This window comes from Oreochromis niloticus, linkage group LG2 (genome assembly GCF_001858045.2).
Source record: "Oreochromis niloticus isolate F11D_XX linkage group LG2, O_niloticus_UMD_NMBU, whole genome shotgun sequence".
Taxonomy (NCBI): Eukaryota; Metazoa; Chordata; class Actinopteri; order Cichliformes; family Cichlidae; genus Oreochromis; species Oreochromis niloticus.
Window position 1 is genome coordinate 35,612,582 of NC_031966.2, and position 11,648 is coordinate 35,624,229.

Sequence of the window (11,648 nt, forward strand, 5' to 3'; positions counted from 1 at the left end):
GTAAAAGCTTCAGACTCTACACAGGTACATGGCCAAAGCCAAACAGACACAAAGCTTTTAGGGAGGCCCTGCTGTTACAGCTGGCAGTTAGAAGGCTCCCACCTGCAGGTGTAGACACATCAGCCCCCAATCCACTACACACAAAGCCCACTACATCCAAGGACAGCTGGCAAGTACAGGCTCTGCCATCAGAAACACAGATCATGTGTGTGCTGTCAAGAGCCTCAGTGCTTGTTGGCCAAAAGAGAATGTATAAACGCTCGGCACAATAACCGACTGGTTTAAAAAATTGATGGGCCAAATAAAAAATACCAGCAAAATGATGCACATAAACCAGGTCAGACTGAATACTCAAAGCACTATCAGATTATGAACTTTCATAGAGACTGCTTTCTACTGGAGATATGGAGAATGGGATGTAATTTATATGTGATATTAAAATTCTGGTTTATTTAGTTTTTATATAGTTACATAAGAAGACTTGTGGATGTTTAAAAAAATATCCATCAGGCCCCAATTCCATGTGTCTACTGAGATCTCGCTGATCAACTTTGGCCTTGTTTGTAACTGTATCTTGTGTGGAGTTGCTGGAAAGTGTCAAGTGTCAGTGTTTTTTTCATGAGGTTTTTATTTTTGGTTGGCTGTTGAAAAAACAAACCAACTGGGGGATAAAAAATAGAGAGATGGGTTCTCAGCCATTTCATTGCAAGAATACAAACTAGACTGGGTCAAAATAAGGTAGTTGTTCCATATGGATTTCCATTTCCATTTAATTCCCATTTGGCAGTATGTTGACCCACTAAGCCAACATGTGGAAGCTTTTTAGACAGCTTGCAGAAAACGTGTTGCAGCTTGACTAAAGCAGCTGAAATAACATCTCCCTTTGTGTGATGTCACGATTGTGTAGATGGACATCAGCTGTGCCAGATATTCATGTGGCCTTGCCTGCCTGAACTAATGATATGATTCACTCAGTGGAGTCTCTTCCTGTCTTGGTTTTTAAATGTGTATGGTTAGAACTCCCAAGTGGCCTTGTTCTCTGTTCTGCCTAATGTCTTTTTATATAATATAGATATGGATGTTAACTTCAGACAGACGCTCATGAACATGGCAGACATCAAACCGACAGTGCCTTTAAAGTAGAAGAAGTTTAGTTTAGTTTTAAATATTATAGCTGTGTCTACATACTCAGCAAAGCAAACCTATTGCACACAGTCCCCCACTCAAGTTATTGTTTGGGCATTTAATAGTTTGTCATTACAGTCTGTTGGCAGTGACAGAAATGGTAAACTGCCATCAGTTGTCTGTTCTCTCATGTAAAACTTATGATAGGAAGAAAAAAGATGCATGGAAAAACAGGGAAAGCATATAAGGCTTATTATTTATATGCCTTTTATTTATGAAAAGAATTAATTAGGAAAACCAATAATACGGAAACATAACACCCCCACCCCCACCCCCAGGTGTCAGGGATCCACAGGTGTTTTGTGGGATGAACCTGAATGATCATTCGAACCCTCCAAAAAGATATTTTGGTTGAGAAGTGAAAGGTGAAAAGTCATCTTTTCAGACAAAGTGAAGACTTGAATCAAACCCAGTTTCAATCATTCACCAATTCATGTTTGCTAATGGAGCAATTTTGTGTTGATTGGGCTTCCAAGAACGCCTCATGGGTACCAAACCACCGAGGCTAAAATCCGGTTCAAGTTCACTGATAGTTTCAAAGGCTTCTACCACACAGCTCACTGTTGCTCTGACATTTCAGTCACCCAGTAAAATACTAGTATTACCCGACATATGTTATTTTTAAAAATAAAAAAATGTAGTAACATAAAATCTTCTTTAAAGCAAATTAAAATATAAAGGATCATATTTATGTAGATTTTTCCTTTTCAACCAAATCTTAAACAGTGTTTAGCGCTCTGTCTCTGACCCTGTTAATGTCTTTTCACCTTCAGTCACATGTTTGTTCATAGCTGGATACCATTTAGTAATTAAAACACAGTTTTTCTTTTCATGTGGAGTTGATAATTGGAAATAGAAGAAAGAAAGATCAAGGCGAAAGTGTCTTTTATTTATCATGAACCGTAAGGAATGATTTGATTTGATCAACATTTTTAGATTTAAATTCATCATTTCATGACACCTGTTGTTGCTGATTTTCATTCCAGTTCTTGTGTAATCTGACAGCCTTTATTCTTTAAGCATGGCTTTTTAACACCTTCCATTAAGACCTTATTGATGAGGGTTTGGTGAATCGTAGATGAAGAAGATCTCAGCCCAAGTTAGAAAAATAAAAAAAAGACTTTCTGCAGCAGATGACCTGGAGTGAATTACGGGGCATCTTGAATCCACAGAAGAACTGAGGTAAATGTGAGATGCACAGGACAGGCTCCAGACCCCCGCGACCCGAACAAGGATAAGCAGAAGAGAATTTATGAATGAATATTTCCATCACATATTTTGATATATGGGATTAAAGGTTAGTTATTAATGATGACTTGGAACTCTGCAGTTTTAGGGCAAGTTTTAAGGTGGTTTAGGACTAGAGTTAGCGTTAGGTTCTGTCCCTCCAGTTCTGTCACAGAATTTTTTACCTGTTTTCCAAACAGAAAATGAAATCTTATGTACTGCAAGAAAGTTGAAGTAACGTCTACTGAAGCTGTTTAGCTGTTGATCTGGTGACCTGGTGGATGTCCAGAGATTAGGGGACATTTTCACATTAGACTGGCAGGAAAGGCCACATGTAAATAATAAAGTGAATGATAGATTAATTGTATTTAGCTGTTAGTATTGCATGCTGGCTCGCTGTCAGAGAGCCATGACTCACTGTGACATTTGGAACAAAGCCATTGTTAATGTTATTGGTAACACCTGTGGTTTCCCTCCCCCAGCACTTCAAAATGTGAGCTGTGAAAACGTCTGTTTGACTTTTAATGATAAATGTACACTTAAAAACAGCATAAGTAGAAGACCCAATATAAGAGGAAGGACAAATTGAAAAGTGCATGTGGAGAACAGAGATAACAGATCGATAGAATGACTAAAAAAGAGCTGTGGGTATACATTAGGCTGACAGATGGCATAGTGAAACGCTTCATCGCTTCTCTTTACATTCTGACCTTGAAAAGTGTGTTTGTGCATGAACGGTCATGTGTCACAAAGACTGTTTGTGAGAAAGAAAATGTGAAAGCACGAGCAGTTCTGTGTTCAAGGAAGACTGAAATGGAACACTTCGTCCCACTCTTTGTTGGCTTATTGGCTGAAATCAGTTTGTATTGTGAGAGATAATAGCTTTCTGACAGCTCACACACACACCTGAGTGAGCTGTCACAGACCTGCACTCTACATGTATGTGCAAAGTCTCAGGCAGGAGTTCTCTGACGCCACATTCAACTTTAATGTAGAAATACAAATTCTTAGTAATAATTATACAACTTATCACTCGTCTTAACTGTGTGCAGAGCTGTGTCTGAATCATGAGATCAAAACATCTGTTTGAAACTACCTACCACAGTCAGTACTGGATGAACATCAGTGCCTAAATGATCTGTTTTGTCACATCATTATTGCACTGGCTAAATGATCAAAAATCATGTGATCAAAAGCTGTAAGACTTTTTTGTTACCCTGGAAGAGTTAAATAAATACTGAGCTGACTTTTCTTGGCTAATGTTAACTGACGCTAGCATGCTAACAGGGACAATGTAAGCAGGGGTGTCAAACTCCAGGCCTCAAGGGCCGGTGTCCTGCAGGTTTTAGATCTCACCCTGGGTCAACACACCTGAATCACATGATTATTTCATTACCAGGCCTCTGGAGAACTTCAGGACATGTTGAGGTTATTTAGCCATTTGAATCAGCTGTGCTGGATCGAGGACACATCTAAAACCTGCTGGACACCGGCCCTCCAGGCCTGGACTTCGACACCTGTGACTCAGAGGATAATGTATAGGAGGCAATAGAAACTTTTGAACAATTAATGTTTAGTTTTTAGTGTCAAATCTGGCCCTGCGCTATGTTTCCTCTGACCACTGTCTTGATTGGATATAGTTGACTGATTAACTCAACAATCTGGTGCTGATCTGGAAAGTTACACAGGTCATTTTTAAATTACTATATGTTGCAAACTAATTATACCCACTGCCAGATATTTGATCCTGCATTACCAGAAAGCTACATTACAGTGTGCTGGCTAACTGTTTTATAACTCAAACTTTACAGAGTAATAGTTAACATGAGGCCAGTCAGCTATCAAATGTGTATCTGGCTTTAGTTGCTCCAACATGTCTAATTCAGGCTTGTTATCATTACACTGATATTCAGGTATATAGTATGGTCTACTGGTTGTTGTACAACACGCATGAGTCCATCATATTAGTGCATGTCTTATCACCGTGAGGGCCAGCAAACATGACCAATACTGCCTTTAGCTTAATGATTGTCATTATAGGTGTCATTGCTGATAGTTATTATCTTTAATGTGCCAAACCCAACACATTCATAGGCTATGAAAAGACAATGTTCTGCTCTGTGGGGAAAAGCCCCACAACTTTCTAGATGTTGTCTCTTTTATCTGGTTGCAACTGCAGGTGTTGAATGAACTGCTGCAAAGATGTGAGATATCTGCTCTGTGCACATTACATCCAGAACATTCTGGGATCTCGTTCAAAAGACAGAAAGTAAACATAAAGTACTACGCAGAACTAAAATCTGACTTGGCTTCCAAACTCTTCCAGGATTCCTTTTCTTAATGAATGCATTCACACATTAACATTACAACAGCAGGGAATGTAACATAGAGAGCACATGTATTTCACACTGGGTGTTTGTTGATGGTTTAACTCCATATTTGTAAAACTTCTACTTAATTCATTGGTTCAAACAAAAGCAGACAGGTGTGTGTGTGTGTGTGTGTGTGTGTGTGTGTGTGTGTGTTGCTTGATAGCAAAGAGGTTTTTTTGTGGGATTTCCTAGAAGTATTTTTGTTTTACCAGAGGGCAAGAACCATTATAGTCCCTCCATTTAAAAGGAAAAAAGGCAGGATACACTCCTGGAAAAATACTTTACGTTACACTAACATCTCTAATATATTCAATTCAATTCAATTCAATTTTATTTATATAGCGCCAAATCACAACAGCAGTCGCCTCAAGGCACTTTATATTATAGATCGTACAATAATACATACAGAGAAAAACCCAACAATCATATGACCCCCTATGAGCAAGCACTTTGGCGACAGTGGGAAGGAAAAACTCCCTTTTAACAGGAAGAAACCTCCGGCAGAACCAGGCTCAGGGAGGGGCGGGGCCATCTGCTGCGACCGGTTGGGGCGAGAGAAGGAAGACAGGATGAAAGACATGCTGTGGAAGAGAGACAGAGATTAATAACAGATATGATTCGATGCAGAGAGGTCTATTAACACATAGTGAGTGAGAAAGGTGACTGGAAAGGAAAAACTCAATGCATCATGGGAATCCCCGGCAGCCTACGTCTATTGCAGCATAACTAAGGGAGGATTCAGGGTCACCTGGTCCAGCCCTAACTATATGCTTTAGCAAAAAGGAAAGTTTGAAGCCTAATCTTGAAAGTAGAGATAGTGTCTGTCTCCTGAATCCAAACTGGAAGCTGGTTCCATATACAGAGAGGTACAACTGCCCACTGATTTTCAATGATGACAGCTATTAGCCTCTTAGCTAACAGCTGTTGCTGTTAAAAAAAAAAACAGAATTTGCTTTATAGAGTCAATAATAGATTACAATCTTTACAGTTTACAGTGTTTTTGGATGCATCAATGTTTACTCATTTCATACTATTAATATTGTTGTAACCATCAGTTGAAATGGAAAGACTGAGACAATAATCCATATCCTGGCTTTCAGTTTATTATTTGGGTTAAAGACAAAAAGCTCAGTTGTATATTTAACATTATGGAAGTCTAAAAGAACTGTCATTAGAGCCTCATTCATATGATGTATCTTCTTATGCACATCTTATATAATAAATTTGCTGCACAAGATGAAATGACATCAATCAAATGATTTTCTCAGATGTGAAAAAAGTGCAGTAGACGAGATCCAGTAGGTTTAAATGGGTGGAGTCCCCACATAACCAACCAATTACTGTCCACGGTTTGCTCCCCAGCCTGAACCTGATTGATCTCAACAAAATCTGATGCAGTTTGAAACATGAGGCTTGTGTCATATTGAGTTTCTGGTGTAAAGTGGGGAAAGGACAAAGGGCTTCAGAGCAAAGAACTCTTTGGCAGGTTGGTCTTTTCATGCCTTGAAATGTGTTTTCTCTGTCAGCTCAAGAATGCAGTGAGAAGAAACACACCAACGTGTGTTTCACTTTAATGATTTAGCAGAAATTGTTCTTCTTTTCCTCACCATGAACTTTTGTGCTTTGTTACCAACATGAACCACATTAGCAGGTGTGCTACCACATAATCAGTGTGTCCAGGACCTCTTGGACACTTTGTGCTTGTTTTTGTCTTTACACCATTAAGAAATGGCCCAAAGTTCAGCCATCGCACTACATTAGTCTGGTGAGCAAATGGCCAGTAATGAGTGGTTAAAATAAATCAAACATAAAGCAAAGCTTTGGATGTCAGAGCAGATCTCAGATTTAGCAGAAACAGATTTGGATGATCAATCGATAAAAACCTGAACCCTTGACCCTGCACAGACTCATGATCTGTGGCTCGGTTATGCAGTGAATACTGTTTTCTAGGGCTGCACAATTAATTAATTTTTAACCTTGACCACAATTTTAGCTTCCCACACTTGAATAAGCATAACTGTGTGATATTTAAAACATGTGCTCCGCCAACTAAAGCACTAAGTAACTGCAAATGAAGTGCTTCCTCAGTCAGTGCCTGAGCACGTACCTGTATGTGCTAATCACAGCTGCTCCCCTCACCGTGTGGCCTGAAGTGTGAGTGAATATTAATCATTTGTCTGCAATGACTCAGTTATAAAGATTAATTAACAGGAATGTAGCACAGTGTAAAGGTGAAAACGTCGACTGCTGGTTTAATTTTGTGTGAGGTTTTGAATGTGTAAACTTTATTTCTATTTGAAGATATTCACTGAATTTAGGTTAAAAAGAAGATTATTTCATTTTCATTTGTAGAGATGTGAAAGCAGTTTTCTGCTTACATGTCAGTACAATCAATAATCGTGACAGGTGATGGTGATTATAATGACTGTGATTATCATTTTGGCCATGCTTGTGCAGTCCTAGTATTACCGTAGCATTATCTGTGTTCACATGTCCCGTAGAGAGAGGTTCACTGCAAATCGACTGAAAGGCGAAGGATCACCTTTTTGTTTTGACGAAACATTCTGATGTAAGAGAGTGGTGTGACTCACATGCTTACCAAACGTCACCCCGGCTGAACACTGATGGGGGATTTTGAACTGATTCATGTCTACCACCATCATCATAACAGCAAGTGAGGGATTCCTTTAGAAAAGTGCTCTTCCAAGCTGCCAGTAGTTCCACAGACTTGGAAAGTCAGTGCCAGGATGTACTGAGGTACGTTTGGTAGCATGTGATAGCCAATCGTCTTGGGAGACACAGGTTGTCAATTTAAAACTGTGACTAAGCCAATAAAAAATTCAGAAACTCATGCACATATATACTGCAGTCAGGCTCAGCTCACCCCACTAACCCACAAATCTCATTTAGCAGTGCTACAGTCTGCTGACACAAAGCACTGACAGGCAGCACAGCAGACCCAGACAACAAGGTAAGCAGTTAATAAAATAACACGTTTTCCCTCTTTCTTACTCGCAACAACTAAAGATAATTAAAGTGGTGCCTAGTCTTTACTAACATCCATTACCTGCAGTGTTACTTTGTTTAGATCCCATATGGCTTGATGAATTTTCTGTTGTCCAGCTGAGGAAATCCTAAAAAGTTGCTTCTGTTTATCTAGAATAATTCATCACTTGGATGTTGCACTGGAAAAACTAGCAGAAGATGCAGTTTTGTATTTTTCCCACTAAAAGCATCACATCCAGATGAACAACTTTCTGGGACTAATCCTGCTGTACAGGCTAGTTAAAGTTGTTCTTCCAAGTCAGGTGATACCATATAAACATAGAAGTGTGTGTTGAACCAAGCATTGAAGCACTGAATCCTGCAGGTGCATCAGGAGTAAAACGTAACTCTCTATTTTTATTTAAACCACAGTTTAAAGGCATGAACTTTTCATGCGCCTGTACTTCATCGTGACCTTTTTATTTTAAAGACCCAGATGCTTGTTTTTCCCTGCATCTTATATACTCTGTGAAAAGTGTGGAATTCAATTTTTCAAGGCAGAAACAGGGAGGATGAGACCAGCAGAGCTCTGAAAGGATCCTGTGAAACAACATTTTCTCCCCTCTGTTTATGTTTTTCTTTGCCCTCATCTAAATGTGGGTGGGAGTAATTTCCATCTCGGCTTCGCATTCAGCCACGGCTCAGTCTCAGTTGTTGTGATCTTTGCCATGTTGCTAATTTATTACTGAAGCATTAATTCTATATACTTGACTCACTGTTTGTGTTTTTGGCAGATTTATGTATGTGTATATACATTTAGATGTATCATAACTAACCAGCTGATTTTGTTGAGGATGTTTGGACTTTGCTTTTTTCAGGGAACAACAAACTGCACTTCTAAACTCGCCCATGAGAATTATCAGTTAGTACAGGGTCATGTGGCTCACTCAAAGTGCCTCGATGGCACACGATGGATAGCAACACTCTCCCCAGCTGTTCCGAGTTTCATTACACTGACACTGTTCTGAAGCCTGGCTCTATAACCCTCGGGCTGCTTACGGTACATTCCAGTCCCGATGGAAGTGCTGCCTCTCCACTGCAGAGTTCTTACTTACCTTTCTACAGTCTGTGCTGATAGATCCAAATATAATGAATTAGCCAACAGTTAGTGCAAACACCCCTGAGAGGCTTCCAACTAATCAGAAATATCATCCTTATCCTTGGAAACACTTCTGTTACAGCATATTTGAAATTGCAGAACATTCAGAGAAATGTACAGAATGTAATGAGGCATCTAGTGTTCCTCAGTCATAGATATTCCAACGGGATGTTTCCTTTCAGCTGTGCTCCTCTTAGACGTGCATTCATACGTTAATAAGATCTCACGTTCAGACACAGAGGTCATAAAGTGCTGCATTAACTTGCACTGGTTAAAGGTTTAGGGTTTGAGTGATTAGCACAGCTGTTTCAGTTTTTGTAACAGCTAAACGAAACAACATTGCATTAAACAATTAAGGTACAATAAAGATGATACGCTTCTAGCAGCTCTGAGTCAACAATGAGCACACATAAGAGTAGTGCATTATCTACCTTCTCTACCTGCTGGCCTGTCAGAAAGCCAACCTTTTTACCCCCTTAGTATATAAGGTAGATGAGATCGGGGGTTTTAGCTTCTGCAGTTTGCTTTGTGCTAATTGTATTTATTTACTTAGTTGTGTTTGAACTGAACAATAAATTAATTTCACACTAAATGTGAAGCCACACAGGAAAAGTTGGATGCAGACCTGGCTGCAAACAAAAGCAGCCAGAACCAATCATTTCAGCTGTTTTATCTCACAACGAACCACACGATCACTGACACATCGAAATCTCGTAGAAAAAGAAGATTGGGAACAGTTAAATATGAATTTTGAATAATGGTGGTATTACACACCTTTAAATAGAGAAGGTATAAAAACCGAGCACTCACTGAGAAGCAGATTGAACAGATGATTGCCAGCACTTAACCTCAGAGCTGTCTATAACAAAAAAGGAAAAACACTTTAGTCAAAGAGCTGAATTGTGTGACAGCATCCATGTCTGACACCGCTCACACACCTGCAGCATGTCAGCTGCCATCCATAATGCTGCTCCTGGGTCTTTATCTGTCCACACTGTGGAGGCCAGAAAACTCAACAGAGTGGATTATCCAAAAGTATTTAAAAATCTGAAGTTAAAGTGAAGGAGAAAAAGGTTATAAAATATCTAATGTCTCTTAAAGTTTCTTCTGCTATCAAATTATTAAATGAGACGCTGGTGTGTTCAGGACAGGAAGGACGATTCCTGACTGAATTTGATTCTGTGGCCATATAAAGTTTATTTAAACAGTTCTTAAAGCACTGATATGTTTAAGCCTGGTGGACAGCGCCCATGATGTGACACAGCTGCATTAATTAAGTTCAGGGAGTTTTTTAAGGATCAAAATAGATGCAGCAGCAAACCCAGAGCGGTCCCATTTTTCTTCGCCTACATTTACGTGGGAATGCAATTTATTGCCAGGTGGCAAATTCATCATTCAAAATATCAACTTTGAAATAACTGATGATGTACTACTAAGGTCGTCTTGTGACTTTGAGCTGCCAAAATCTTAACTTTTCACTGAACTTCTCTCAGACGTCAGGCAGCCTTAAGGCCAGCACATAATAAAACACGGGGCCTCCATAGTGCCTACGTCTGTATCAGTCTGCATCTCTGCCCTTCCCATCTCTCCCTGATTATCTATTTATTTCCCATTCCCGTTCACATTTTATCTCATTCTGTCTGCAATTCTCTTACCTCTCACTGCCGCATTTAAATCAACACAGGGCCAGAGAGGGTAAGTTGCAAGACGACTTTAATCTCCGTCTTTCTCTTTGGTCCCAGTCTCATGCTTTAAGCCTCTATTGGTAGTCCTGTTAGCTGTATTCCCTCTCGAGACTGTTTAATGTGTTGCATTGCTATTCTGTAGCTAAGGAGTGAGAGAGAGAGCAGCTGCAATAATACAAGGAAGTATGGGAAAGGAGAAATAGAGCGCGTGTAGGACAGCGTGTCCCCGTGAGCTTTATGCAGCGTTGAGTGACGTCACCTGTCCTTATTGGGTTGCTCGCCATCTGTTCTGCATTGTTTCACCTTCCTGATTTCTTTTAATGTGTCCACTCACAATGATCAAGTGGATGGGGCTGGACTAATTAACAAACTACCTTAAATAATGTAACAAATTACACAAATCACTTTATTACGTTATGGATTGCTTGTGTGGAGATAGTTTGGATGAAGTGCTGTGCCAAAAATATTTCTTCACGTCATTATGCGGGCTGCAAGTAGGGGTGACATGGGCCGCGAGATTGAGACACAGACATTAGAGCCTCTTAATGCGTGTTTTGCTTGGGTGCTGTGTAACCCGTTTATTTCAACAAAGTAACTGTATTCTGAATATCACCTTTTTAAACGGTAACTGTAACGGAATACAGTTATTCATATTTTGTATTTTAAATACGTAACAGCGGCACATGTACTTCGTTACTCTCCAACTCTGAGTTTGGGTGACTTGCAAAAATCCTTCAGCCACTACTAAGCTTTATTTTTTCTTGAACTGGTTATAGAAGATAAGAGTAACAATTCCTTACAAGTAGTATTTAGGTTAGAATAAGGCAACACACCAGTACACAAGTGCAGATGCAAAAATAAGAATAAAATCAGCTCTATGGGAATTCAGTGCTGAGCTATAAATCAAACTAAATGTTGGTATTCTGAACAGGCATTAACTGACTTTGCCAGCTCATGGAATTTCAAGAATATACCAGAGAAAAATCAGCATGACCCCCAACAGCAGTTGTGGCTTCAAAAATTAATCATCTTAAA

At 39.5% G+C, this 11,648-nt stretch overlaps 1 long non-coding RNA gene across 1 annotated transcript; it reads right to left on the reverse strand.

Annotated features, from left to right (window-relative positions):
* Window positions 1–9,748: 9,748 nt before the first annotated feature.
* Window positions 9,749–10,709, reverse strand: LOC112847505 (uncharacterized). Its single transcript, XR_003221075.1, has 3 exons — window positions 10,584–10,709; window positions 9,867–9,975; window positions 9,749–9,787 (listed from the first exon to the last, which is right to left on the reverse strand). It is a non-coding gene; the product is annotated as an uncharacterized LOC112847505 (long non-coding RNA).
* Window positions 10,710–11,648: the final 939 nt, after the last annotated feature.